The sequence below is a fragment of the Lutra lutra genome, chromosome 5 (assembly GCF_902655055.1).
Source record: "Lutra lutra chromosome 5, mLutLut1.2, whole genome shotgun sequence".
Classification (NCBI taxonomy): Eukaryota; Metazoa; Chordata; class Mammalia; order Carnivora; family Mustelidae; genus Lutra; species Lutra lutra.
In genome coordinates, this window is record NC_062282.1 from 114,251,275 (window position 1) to 114,263,066 (window position 11,792).

The following is an 11,792-nucleotide window of genomic DNA, read 5'->3' on the forward strand; positions in this document are numbered from 1 at the left end:
ATGAGAAAGAAATGGTTGCTTACATCCTTGGTTTGTTCCCCAATTTAGGCACTGGTTAACAATATATTTGATGTTCGAAGTTTTCTTTATAATATGCGATCGGGAAAACCAAAGACATTTATTTATTCACCTAACTGCCTAATGCTCTGTCTCCATTCTACCAGGAAATGCTCTGTGCTACTGCTGCTGTGAAATTTGCCTTTGGCAGCCACAGTTACTCCAAGATGAAGGATCTGAACTGAGGCGCTACCTTTAGGACTACAGAGAAGCTGACAGCTTCACAGAATATGTGAATCTAACTTAAACTCTGACGAAGTTATTAAGGACAAATAGAATTCAGGAGATGTCAGTAGAACAGACACAGCAACCACTAATCTGCTAATGGAAGAAGAGACGAAGAGACAGACTGGACATCAGACCTCTGCTGTGGCTTCTCTTGTGGTTACAGAGTCCACTGGACAGAGGGGAGGGATCAAACAGCATCTTCGTTTGATTCCATGACCTGTCCTGAAATTTTTCAATGATTCCTAAGTGTTTAGAAGTTGACAAGAAGGTTACTGATGATGGTTTAAGCTAAAGTTTAGAGATTAGCTGATTCAAGGTCCGTAGAGAATCACTAACTACCTTGGCATTTTGAAAGCTGGTCAAGTACATGAGGTTGTGAGGGAGACTGCTTACAAATTAAACCATAATTGTGAACTCCCTGTGTTCACAACAATGTTCATGAGATCCCTTGAGGAATAAATAAATACCTTTTGGAGGAAGGCTGTCCATAAATTTCCTTTAAGTCTCTGAAATATGAATTCAAAAAGAATAAACAATATGAACTCACTGAAGCCTAGCTTTTTACCAAAGATATCCTCAACAATTGAGGCCCTTAATGATTTATGTTTAAATCCAATCTTGGCATATATTTACCATTACATTTGAGAGAAAGTTGTGAAACAGCAGAAAAATGTTCCTAATTATAATTTGAGGAACTTTCTTATAAGCAAGGTAATTTCAATTTTAATTTTAGAACAGTTTCCAAACCTCAAGAAACTGCTAGTTACATCTGGTTAGAGAAACTCAGGGAACGGGAGCCCAGTTTTTACCATATGTCTCTGTGCAACTTTTTACTTTTTATTTATTTTATATATATATATATATGTGTGTGTGTGTATATATATATTCAAAGTAGAACATACAGTGTAATATTAGTTTATTAGTTTCAAGTGTACAAATTAGTGATTCAATAATTCCCTACATTACTCAGTACTTCCCACAAGTATAGTCGCCACCTGTCTCTGAACAACATTATTACAACATTATTGACTACATTCCCTATGCTATACTTTTCATCTCTGTGATATTTTATAACTGGAAATTTGTACCTCTTAATCCCCTTTATCTATTTCACCCATTCCTCCATCTTCCACCCCTCTGTCAACCACCAGTTTGTGCTTTGCATTTAAAAATCTGGTTTTTATTTTTGTTTATTCATTTGTTTTGTTTGTTAGACTCCACATATAAATGACATCATATGGTATTTATCTTTCTCTAACTTATTTCACTTAGCATAAAACCTCCAAATTCCATCCATGTTGTTGCAAAAGGCAAGCTCTCGTCTTTTTTATGGCCAAATAATATTCCAGTGTATGTATACCACATCACCTTTATTCACTCATCTATTTATGGACTTTTGGGTTGCTTCCATATCTTGGCTATTATAAACAATGCTGCAATAGGGGTATGTGTATCTTTTCAAATTAGTGTTTTCATTTTCTCTGGGCAAATGCCCAGTAGTGGAATTACTGGATCATACGTTATTTCTATTTTTTCTATTTTTAATTTTTTGAGGCAGGAGACCAGAATAGACATTTTTCCAAAGTTATCCAGAAGGCCAAAAGACACATAAAGAGATGCTCAACATCACTAATCGTCAGAGAAACACAAATCAAAACCACAATGAGATGTCACCTTACACTTGTCAAAATGACTAGAACTTTTAACTTCTTAAATGCATGTGTATGCATGCCTATTTTTAAAAAATTGGTTCAAACTGTTAAACAACAGATTCAAATCGGAGTGTTGATTCCCAAACCTACATTAAGCACACATAATTAGAAAACAAGACTTCTCAAAACTATGATATAGGCAGTTAAGAAATATCTTGAAAGGAAAACTTATACTTGATAACTTCAATAAGTTAAAAAACTCATAATACATTGAAATAGAAAAAGATCTTAATCTTTTTCTTTTTTTTTCAAAGATTTTATTTATTTATTTGAGTCAGAGAGTGCATGCAAGCGGAGAGAGGGGCAGAGGGAAAGAATCTTCAAGCAGACTCTGCTCTGAGCCTGTAGCCCAACTCGGAGCTCAATCTCACACCCGTGAAATCATGACCCATGGGATCATGACCTGACCCAAGAGTCAGACGCTTAACTGACTGGGCTACCAAGGTGTCCCAATCTTAATCTTTTTCTTGATCTCAAAAGAGATTATGTCAAAGTTTTTGTTGCTATTAAACCTAAATAGGATCATTAATCTTATGTAAACAACCAGACAAGTATATGCACCTCTTCATAGACTTAGCATAAGTATGCTTTCATTTGCCATTTTGAACACCACTTCCTCAAGTAAGCCTTGGCTGACCACCCAAACAAAAGTAAGCTCCATTACCCTGTTTTATTTATCACAGCACTTATAAGTATCTGATTATTTTCTTCTATTTTGTTTATTGACTATCTCATTCCTTTAAAATGTAGATTCCAGGGGTACTTGGCTGGCTCAGCTGGTAGAGCACAAGACTTGATCTCAGAGTCATGAGCTCAAGCTCAATTTTTTGCTTAAAAAATTGAAATTAAAATATAAATAAAATGTAGCTTCCATAATCAGAAGTAAAATCAGTAGGAGCAAGAACAGTAACAAACATGTAAGCTCTCAATAAATATTTACAGAATGAAAGAATAAGCTAACATTTTTTCTAAAAGAAATGACTATGAACTTGAGCATGTACTGGATTACTTGGTAATCATTTTTAATTAAATGTTTATGAAGCATTACTTAAATTCCAATTACTTCTAAAATTATATGAACACTTCCCAACTAGTTTCTCCTCTCTTTCTCTCCTTATTTCAATGTAACATTTTTAAATGGGGCAAATTACAGACATTTTGGGGAGGATTCTTCTTAAACTGATACACACACTAAACAGTAAAATCTAAATTGCCTTCAAAAAGGAATTACTGAGCACAACTGTTTCCAGATGTAAGCTAACCCATGGGAGACACCTGCCTACTTCTACCAATGTCAGAATCAGTACCTTGACTTACTATTCTCTACTCTCTATAATGTGCCTTTGGCAGACTTCACACATATTATACAACTTTAATCCAATCACAAATCTCTACTGATGCCTTCCCAAATAGAATCATACTCCTGTACCTGCCTATATAACTATCAAACCACAAACTCAACACTTCTCTCCTTGTCTTAATTCCTTCTTCTAGCTACTAAGGCCACTAAAATCATTTAGGGTTAAAATTTTTGAGTCAAAAAATCCTGTATTGCCCTATTGGAATGTTTCTAACTATGTCTGTTTTTCTCCATTCCCAGTTTCAATTCTCATCACCTTCTCAGATTACTGCAACAGTCTCCAAGGCTTCCCTATATCCATACTAGGCCCACTCTGGCCCACCTGAAAACTGATGACAGTGAACATTTCTCTAAATACCACTTTTGTCTGGGGCACCTCACTGCCTTAGTCGTTAGAACACTCTTAATCTCAGGGCTGTGAGTTCAAGCCCCACATTGAACATGGAGCCTACTTTAAAAATAACTAAATAAGAGGCACCTGGGTGGCTCAGTGGGTTGGGCCTCTGCCTTCAGCTCAGGTCATGATCTCAGGGTCCTGGGATCAAGCCCTGCATAGGGCTCTCTGCTCAGCAGGGAGCCTGCTTCCCTCCCTCTCTCTGCCTGCCTCTCTGCCTACTTGTGATCTCTCTCTCTGTGTCAAATAAATAAATAAAATCTTTTTTAAAAATAAATAAATAAATAAATAAATAAAGACTACTTTCCTCATTTTGTTTATGTGATCAGTTTTGCCTCATAAACACCTAATTCGTGTCCCTCCATTTTCACTACAACCACTTTAGTCCAAACCACCAACATCTCTTATCTATTATTTCAGCTTCATTACAAGTTTCCCTTACCTACCCTTCCTCCAATCCGTAATACACGCAGAATCATCTTTTAAAAATGTAAAGCCAAACATGCCACTCTCTTGCTTAAAATTTTTTCAATAGCTTTTCACCACATTTTGTTCAAAGCCCAGTACCCTACGAGGTCTGCATGATCCTGTCCTCCTACCTCTCTAACCTCATCTTGGACCATTCTATATTGTTTTCTGTCTATTTCTGTAGTCTAGTCACACTGATCTTGCAGTTCTTCAAACATGGTAGGCTTCACCCTATCTATTGACCTTGACATGTATTGTCTCCTCTATCAAGTTCTGCTTGTCCTCCTTCCACTTTGTTCAGTCCTCTCTACTCCTTTAATTCAACTCAAACATCACTTCTTAAGGCAAACATCCCTAACACCACACCCCTGTTCCAGACTAGATACCCTGTATTATGCTCTTTGTAGAACTAATTATAGCCATAATTAATCAATTGTATAGCTACTTGTTCAAAGTCTAGCCTTTCTGCTAGAATACAATTTCATGAAGTTGGACAAGAATTGGTTTGGGTTCACCACTATCCTCCCAGTGCTTAGCACAGTACTTTGCATATAGTAGATGCTCAATAAATATTTGTTGAATATATCAAAGAAGAAATCTGCAATAGCACCATAATTTTCATCATCGTGTCTCTCTCTAATGGCCAAGTTTCAAGAATATAAGTAATCTGGCCTTATTCTACCTATCCACAAATATTAATCACCGTTACTGAGTATAAAGCCCTTCTTTCTCACTCTCAAAAATATGCTTTGTTCATTGATGCATTCAGGTCATCATAAATCATTTTGGTTTTCTGGGCCACAATGCTTCCCCTTCTATCTGTCTTAATTCTATAACTCTTTCAAAGCTCAAATACAAAGCTACAAATATTACCTTCTTTACTAATCTTTCTTTTGGTATTGATAATGATTTATCTTTACTGTACATTCCTATAATATTATTAATGAGTATCCCAGAATTCAAGCCTTAACATTATTCACTAATTTTTCATATTTATTAATCTAGTCTCTTCAACTAGATGTTAGGTTTCTTAAAGTTAGCATCATTTCTTACACTTTTTTTTTCCCAATTTTATTTATTTATTTGACAGAGAAAGACACAGCGAGAGAGAGAATACAAGCAGGGGGAATGGGAGAGGGAGAAGCAGGCTTCCGCCCGCTGAGCAGAGAGCCTGATGCGGGGCTCCATCCCAGGTCCCTGGAATCATGACCTGAGGCAAAGGCAGACACTTAACGACTGAACCATCCAGGTGCCCCTCTTACACTTTTTCTGAGTTCTCTTCCAAAGCTTTCCATCTCTATATCTCCAAACCAGATACTCCCAAACATATAATTAGCTCTTCCCACTGTATACTCTGATAAAGCACTCAATAAATACTTTGTGGTTAACAGATTTTCTATTAGCGCAGAAATTCCTCATTGATTTCCTGAAATTTAGCTCTACCTTTAGTATAGTAAATAGTATGGCCACTTACACAGTGGAGACTTCTTTTCTAATTTCAAATCAGAAGCATGAAAATGACCTAGATAAAACACATAACATGAATTCTCTGCTTTGCTTTATGATGAAGTCTGTCGACAACATGAGTCTGGACCCAGATTCCACAGTCAGTCACGATGTTCAAGACACATGACTTGAGAAGTCTATTGTATCTCCCAGGTAATCATTTGGTGGCTTTTTTGCACCAATCTAAAAATCCACTGTAGCTTCCAAAAATGCATCCGCAGACTACAATAATACCTTAATAATACGAAAGAGTTAATGGGCTTAGTCAAATGCAAATTGATTAAACTCCCAAATTCTAACATTTTTTCTTGGCAGCGCACCCTGCCGCCTGCGGATCCATCTCTTAATTCAACAGTGTTTGGACGCCATTTACTACAGCCTCTGGCCACCCTTTAACCTCTTTTCCAGTAGCAACTTCGGGAGCCATCTTCTCAGCCACTCCCTGTCCCCAAAATCAACCAACACAGTTTTTTAAAGCTTTGCTCCTTATTGCCAGTCAACCGTGAGCAGCTTCCAGATTGGACAGAATTATTCCAAAGAGGTGGAGGCTGCCGTCAGCCGCCTGGTCAACATGCGTCTGCACGCCTCCTACACACTTACCTTTCTCGGGGCTTCTCTCTCGACCAGGATGATGTGGCTCCGGAGGGCATGGGCCACTTCTGCCCAGTCTGCTGAGGAGAAGCGAGAGGGCCCAAGAGTCTCCTGAAGACGTAAAACAGGCGTGTTGGGCGCTGCTGCTGCTGCTCCGTCCTCTTTCCGGTAGTGCAGAAGCGGTCGGAAGATGAGTGGGGTAAAACCCTGCACACCACAGAAGCCGCGGCTGTTGGAGAAGAACCGGAACCAGGTCCTTTGGGACCTGCGGGCCCTTGGTTCTACCTGCGCAGACGCCTTTCTCTGTGACTTTCTAAAGAAACACTTCCTAGGTCAAGAGGTGAACCTCATCAAGAACATGGCGACCACCTGTTTAACCTCAGAGACAGGCTGGCCTGCAGGCTGGGCTGGGCTGGTTTGTCTTCGAAAGGCTCACCCTCAAGCATGACTAGGAGCCTCCGGAGCCCTTTAGGAGCAGCCTTTAAGGGGCCCCTCTGGCAAACCCCTGATGCCAGGGCTTCTGCCTGAGCCTCTCCTTACAGCCACTAGGCCACTCCCCCGCCCCCTTTTTGATTTGAGAGAGAAAGAGAGAGTGCTAGAGAGCACAAGCAGGGGGAGTAGCAGAGGGAGAAGGGGAATCAGGCTCCCCACTGAGCAGGGAGCCCCAAGTGGGGGCTCGATCCTGAGCCAAAGGCAGATGCTTAACCCATCGGGCCACCCAGGCGCCCAGACTAGGCAGCTTTTTAACCACCCTGGAACCTTTGCCCAAACCGTGGGCCAAATGGAAACAAAAATCTTTTTGCGGGGATAGGGGAGGGGGAAAGAACATTTTTTCTTAATAGTACATAAATAGTAAAGGGCTGGGCTTTTTTGATGACTCACTTTTCTAACTACCTGGTCTTATGAATATGTTTAGTTGTTGTTTTATGACCTCAACAATCTACTACTGGTATTTTCTGAGAACCTTGGAACCTTATTGGTTAAGAGCCCAAAAAACATTTCATTGATTTGAGTTTCGCATATTACATTTGTTACTTGGAACCCATGTTGTGTGAAAATGTGAAAAGAAATTTTCACTGATTATACCAAATGATATATTCCAATTTCTGTTCGAAATTATAATCAATGATTTAAATTCTCCATCTAACTATTGGATTGCAGGTTAGACACTCAGGTTAATTTTTAAGTCATAGGAGCATTGTCTAGTAACATAACCATATCTTTATTCATAATTCCCTAGTATTCTAAGGAAACCAATGGAAGTTTCAAAAATGGTCCTAACATAGTCAAGAAGAAGGTCAGGTCCCAGGGAGACTGACTCACATCTATTTCTTCTATCATTAAAATTGTAAGCATTTCAGACCTTTTACAAACAGCACACTTTTTTGAATTAGATATTTTAATCAAAATAAAATAAAATATTAAAATTCCTTGTAAAATATTTCTTTGGAATATGTTTTTAATAATTCTGTGTTCTAGAATTTAGTTCCCATGTGTCCAGTTAACTTGGTCCTGTTCTATGAACCACTTGATATTCCCTATATCAAAGATAAAATCTCAAATATATATGTAACTCTCCTACAACTGAACTTTGAAATCTAGATTACAGGTTTCTTTGCAGTCATTACTAACCCCAAAACCAAACAGTGGTTTTACTCTGTCCAGGAAGGATAATCTCATCAAAACTAGGCAGCTTCAAGAGGACTTCCACGTTGGGAGAACCAGTCTATCTAAACCAATTCCTTAGATCCACTGGGCAACAGCTATCTCAGAAAGATCAATCTCATATTTAAATGTACTCATTCTTTGATTAACAAATAGTCATTGAGCATCCATTTGTCCAACACTGTCCAGGTACAGAATATTCAGCAGTGAACAAGACCAGTAAGTTTTCTGCTTACAAACCTTAAATTCTGAGTGTCTATGCAGGAGGAAGTAGGGTGAGTATAAAAAGCAAATAAAGAATAATACTGGTTGTGAGGAAAATAAAATAAGTAATGGTGCGCCTGGGTGGCTCAGTGGGTTAAGCCTCTGCCTTCAGCTCAGGTCATGATCTCAGGGTTCTGGGATCGAGCCCTGCATTGGGCTCTCTGATCAGCGGAAGCTGAGCTTCTCCCTCTCTCTCTCTGCCTGCCTCTCTGCCTACTTGTGATCTGTCAAATAAATAAATAAAATCGTTAAAAAAATTTGAAGTAAAAAAAATTTCAAATTAAAGAAATATGCCACAGAAAAGGCACATCAGGAGCACACTTTCCTTACACAGTATATATACATATATATATATATATTATACTAGGTAGATTATGTAACTAGATAGATAAGCTATATAGATAGAGATTCATAGCTACATTTTAATCCACACAATCCTTCTTAGACCAAACATTTCATGATATAGTTCACTGGCCCACAGTGAATAAAGGAAATAGTATCACATTTTTAAAATACTAGATTTCTCATAAAATTAAAATTTTATATGCTTAAAAGTAAGCAATTTTTTACTGTAAATGCTTTATAAGCCAGTTTCTAAAGATAATTAAACAGAATCAGTAAAATGTTCTAAATAAACTCAAAATATTTGTTCAATTTCACTTCAGAATATATATATATATCTATAGATATATATATATACACACACACACTCTACTCACTCATCTGTCCTGAGGTTTATGCAAATTCCAACTAAATTCCCTGTATAAATATATACAAAGCAAAATAGTACAATGAGCATAATTATTCATAAGCACAAAATTTTATATAAATGATCCATTCCTATTTTCTATATGGTTTATACACTTTCTAAAATGTATTTAGAATCACCTTTTTGGGGGCCAATCCTCTACTCACACAAATGTGATAGATAATATAAACTTCTAAAAAATAATTTATTACTGTTACATTAAATATCAATCCACATTCCGAAAAATAATGTTACATTTCAAAATACATTAGTAAAGTCCACTTTTATTATTAATGCATCCATACACATTTGTATACAAGGCTTCATAAATATACCACTGTATTAAAAAAAATACCCTCTTAAAGACATTTAAATTGGGAAAAATGTTTTTTAAGAAGCATACAATTAATTTGTGATCATGACAGGTATGTGTAGACTAGAGAATTAATGAAAAGCAAAGCATCTTAAACTAACAGGTTTTTAATGTTATCAATTTGATTTTTCTTTTTTTTTTTTTAAAGATTTTTATTTATTTATTTGACAGAGAGAGAACACAAGTAGGCAGAGAGCAGGCAGAGAGAGAGGAAGGGAAGCAGTGATTTTTCAAGAAATATATGTCATTTACTTTCAAAATGAAATGATAGCAATACTTTCTACAGCCTATCAATTGTATTTAGAATAAGATACTCATAACTTTCAAACACAGCTTTTACTAGCCATCACTCGTCATTAAATGTAACTGTATATTCAAGAGCTTTCTAATAATAGCCTTTAATTAAACCAAGGACTGTTAGAGGGTTTCCGTTGCCCTTTGAAGTTCTTAATTATTACTTGTATCCAGCCTTTTATGGTACACTTAAGGTTAAATTAAATAATTTAAATATACCTTGAAGAGAAATATGAAGATTTTGCCTGTTTTAATTAAATCTCTGAATTTCAGGATTTGAAAATAATAACATATGTTTTGATTTTTTTCATGGCTGATGGTAAAATGCTCGCTATATTAAACAACAAAAAAAATGGTAGCTTTTTATGGGACTAATCGCTAAGCAGATGCATGTAAATGAGCTATTTTCTATGCATGGTTTCCAAAAGTGCTAATTAAATAGTTGGTATTCAAGGCTATGCTCGCTCATTGTTTAGTGACACACAAATCCAGCGATGTGTGCCAGCAGACATTTTAAGTTGAATGTTTTCTCCTCTACGGCCTTTGTCATGAAATGGTGGCACCATGATGAGAACACTAGTGTAAGCAAAACATTGAAATATGCTTTAATAATGTTTTAACCATGTAGTGACACTAGTCTAGTTTTCTAATGAATTTTTAATTTCTTTTTTCTTATAAGGGTGGTATGAGTTATCGCTGATGCATATTAAATCATATACATGAGTCATTTTCTCTAAATTTGCATAAAATGGCTAAATGCTAATGCACCAAATGGAGCTTACTATATGTGGTACAGCAAATATTCCCTTGAAGATTTTCTGCAATCAATCTCCTGTATTTCATTAGCAACCAGATAAGGTGTGGTCTGCAGAATAAAAAAGAAAAGTGTGTAGCTCATGAACTTATGAGGCTTCAGATGATTTCTACATAGTGATTAGAGTGGATTCTGCAATTAGAATTTATGTAGGTAAAATACACACACACACACACACACACACACACACACACCATGCTTCTTTTAAAGGCACAGTACAAGAGTTCTGAATACACACTTGCGATGTTAAACAATGAAAAGGTACCATTCGGTTATTGTGATTTTCTATAGCTATAATTAAATGAAGGAAAGCCATACTTTACATTTAGTGTCATTTGACTGTATAACCCTTACTCAAATTTTATAACTCAAGATTACAATTTCCCTACTATGATTATAAAAGAACCTAAAAAAATACACATCGGTGTATTTTTTTTTCCTGCTAACTTCTCCCTTTTTCTTTTGTCAAGTAGTGGTGAGGAATTTTCTACACTAATGTTTAACATTTAAACATAATTTCCTCTGTCACCAAAATACCCTTATTGAACTGGTATTAAAATCACATGCCATAAAAATTGCATCATGGCGATAGTATTATTGGCCAGACCAGAGATGTTTCCTTGAGGAATAGACTTGTTGTTTACTCTACTTATCAACCTTTTTCTCATCTCTCCATATTTTCACCATCTGGAATATTTTTTAACCTGGTGCAGAAAAAATTGGGGAAGGGGATGACTATTTAAAAATAAATGTATGCTTTACCCTACAGTTATTTTGAATTAGTCTCGATAAATAATTAAGGAATGCATAATATATTATTTAGATGCCATGGTCTTAAGAATTTGAGTGGTATTTCAAGTACAATTATAGTCATTTATTTATCAGTAGAAAATTTACATAATCACACTTCAAAATCCAGTGGACTGGAGAGATATCAGAAAGACACCCATGAATGTGGTAATGACTCTGAGCATTAGATTAAGTTAATAATGTATTGATGCACATGATATTCTAATATCTAGCACTGCAGTATTTGATCACTAAAAATGATAAAAGCATAAAATTTTTCTCTTTTCAAACTACATTTTATATAGAAGTGTTCTTCGTAGTATAAAAAGCAATTTGAAAAATCAAAATTGAATTAGACGCTCTCTAATAAAATGGATCTAGTGAAGTTGAACTTAAATAAAGCCGAATTCCTTTTTTAAGATTTTTTAAAAGATTATTTATTTATTTATTTGACAGAGAGAGAGGTCACAAGTAGGCAGAGTAGCAGGCAGAGAGAGAGGGGGAAGCAGGCTCCCTGCTGAGCAGAGAG

General features: G+C 36.3%; 1 pseudogene; it reads left to right on the forward strand.

Moving 5' to 3' along the window:
* The window catches only part of LOC125101191 (ferritin light chain-like), a 63,021-nt pseudogene extending 56,253 nt beyond the window's left edge, over positions 1–6,768 (forward strand).
* The last annotated feature ends 5,024 nt before the right edge of the window (positions 6,769–11,792 follow it).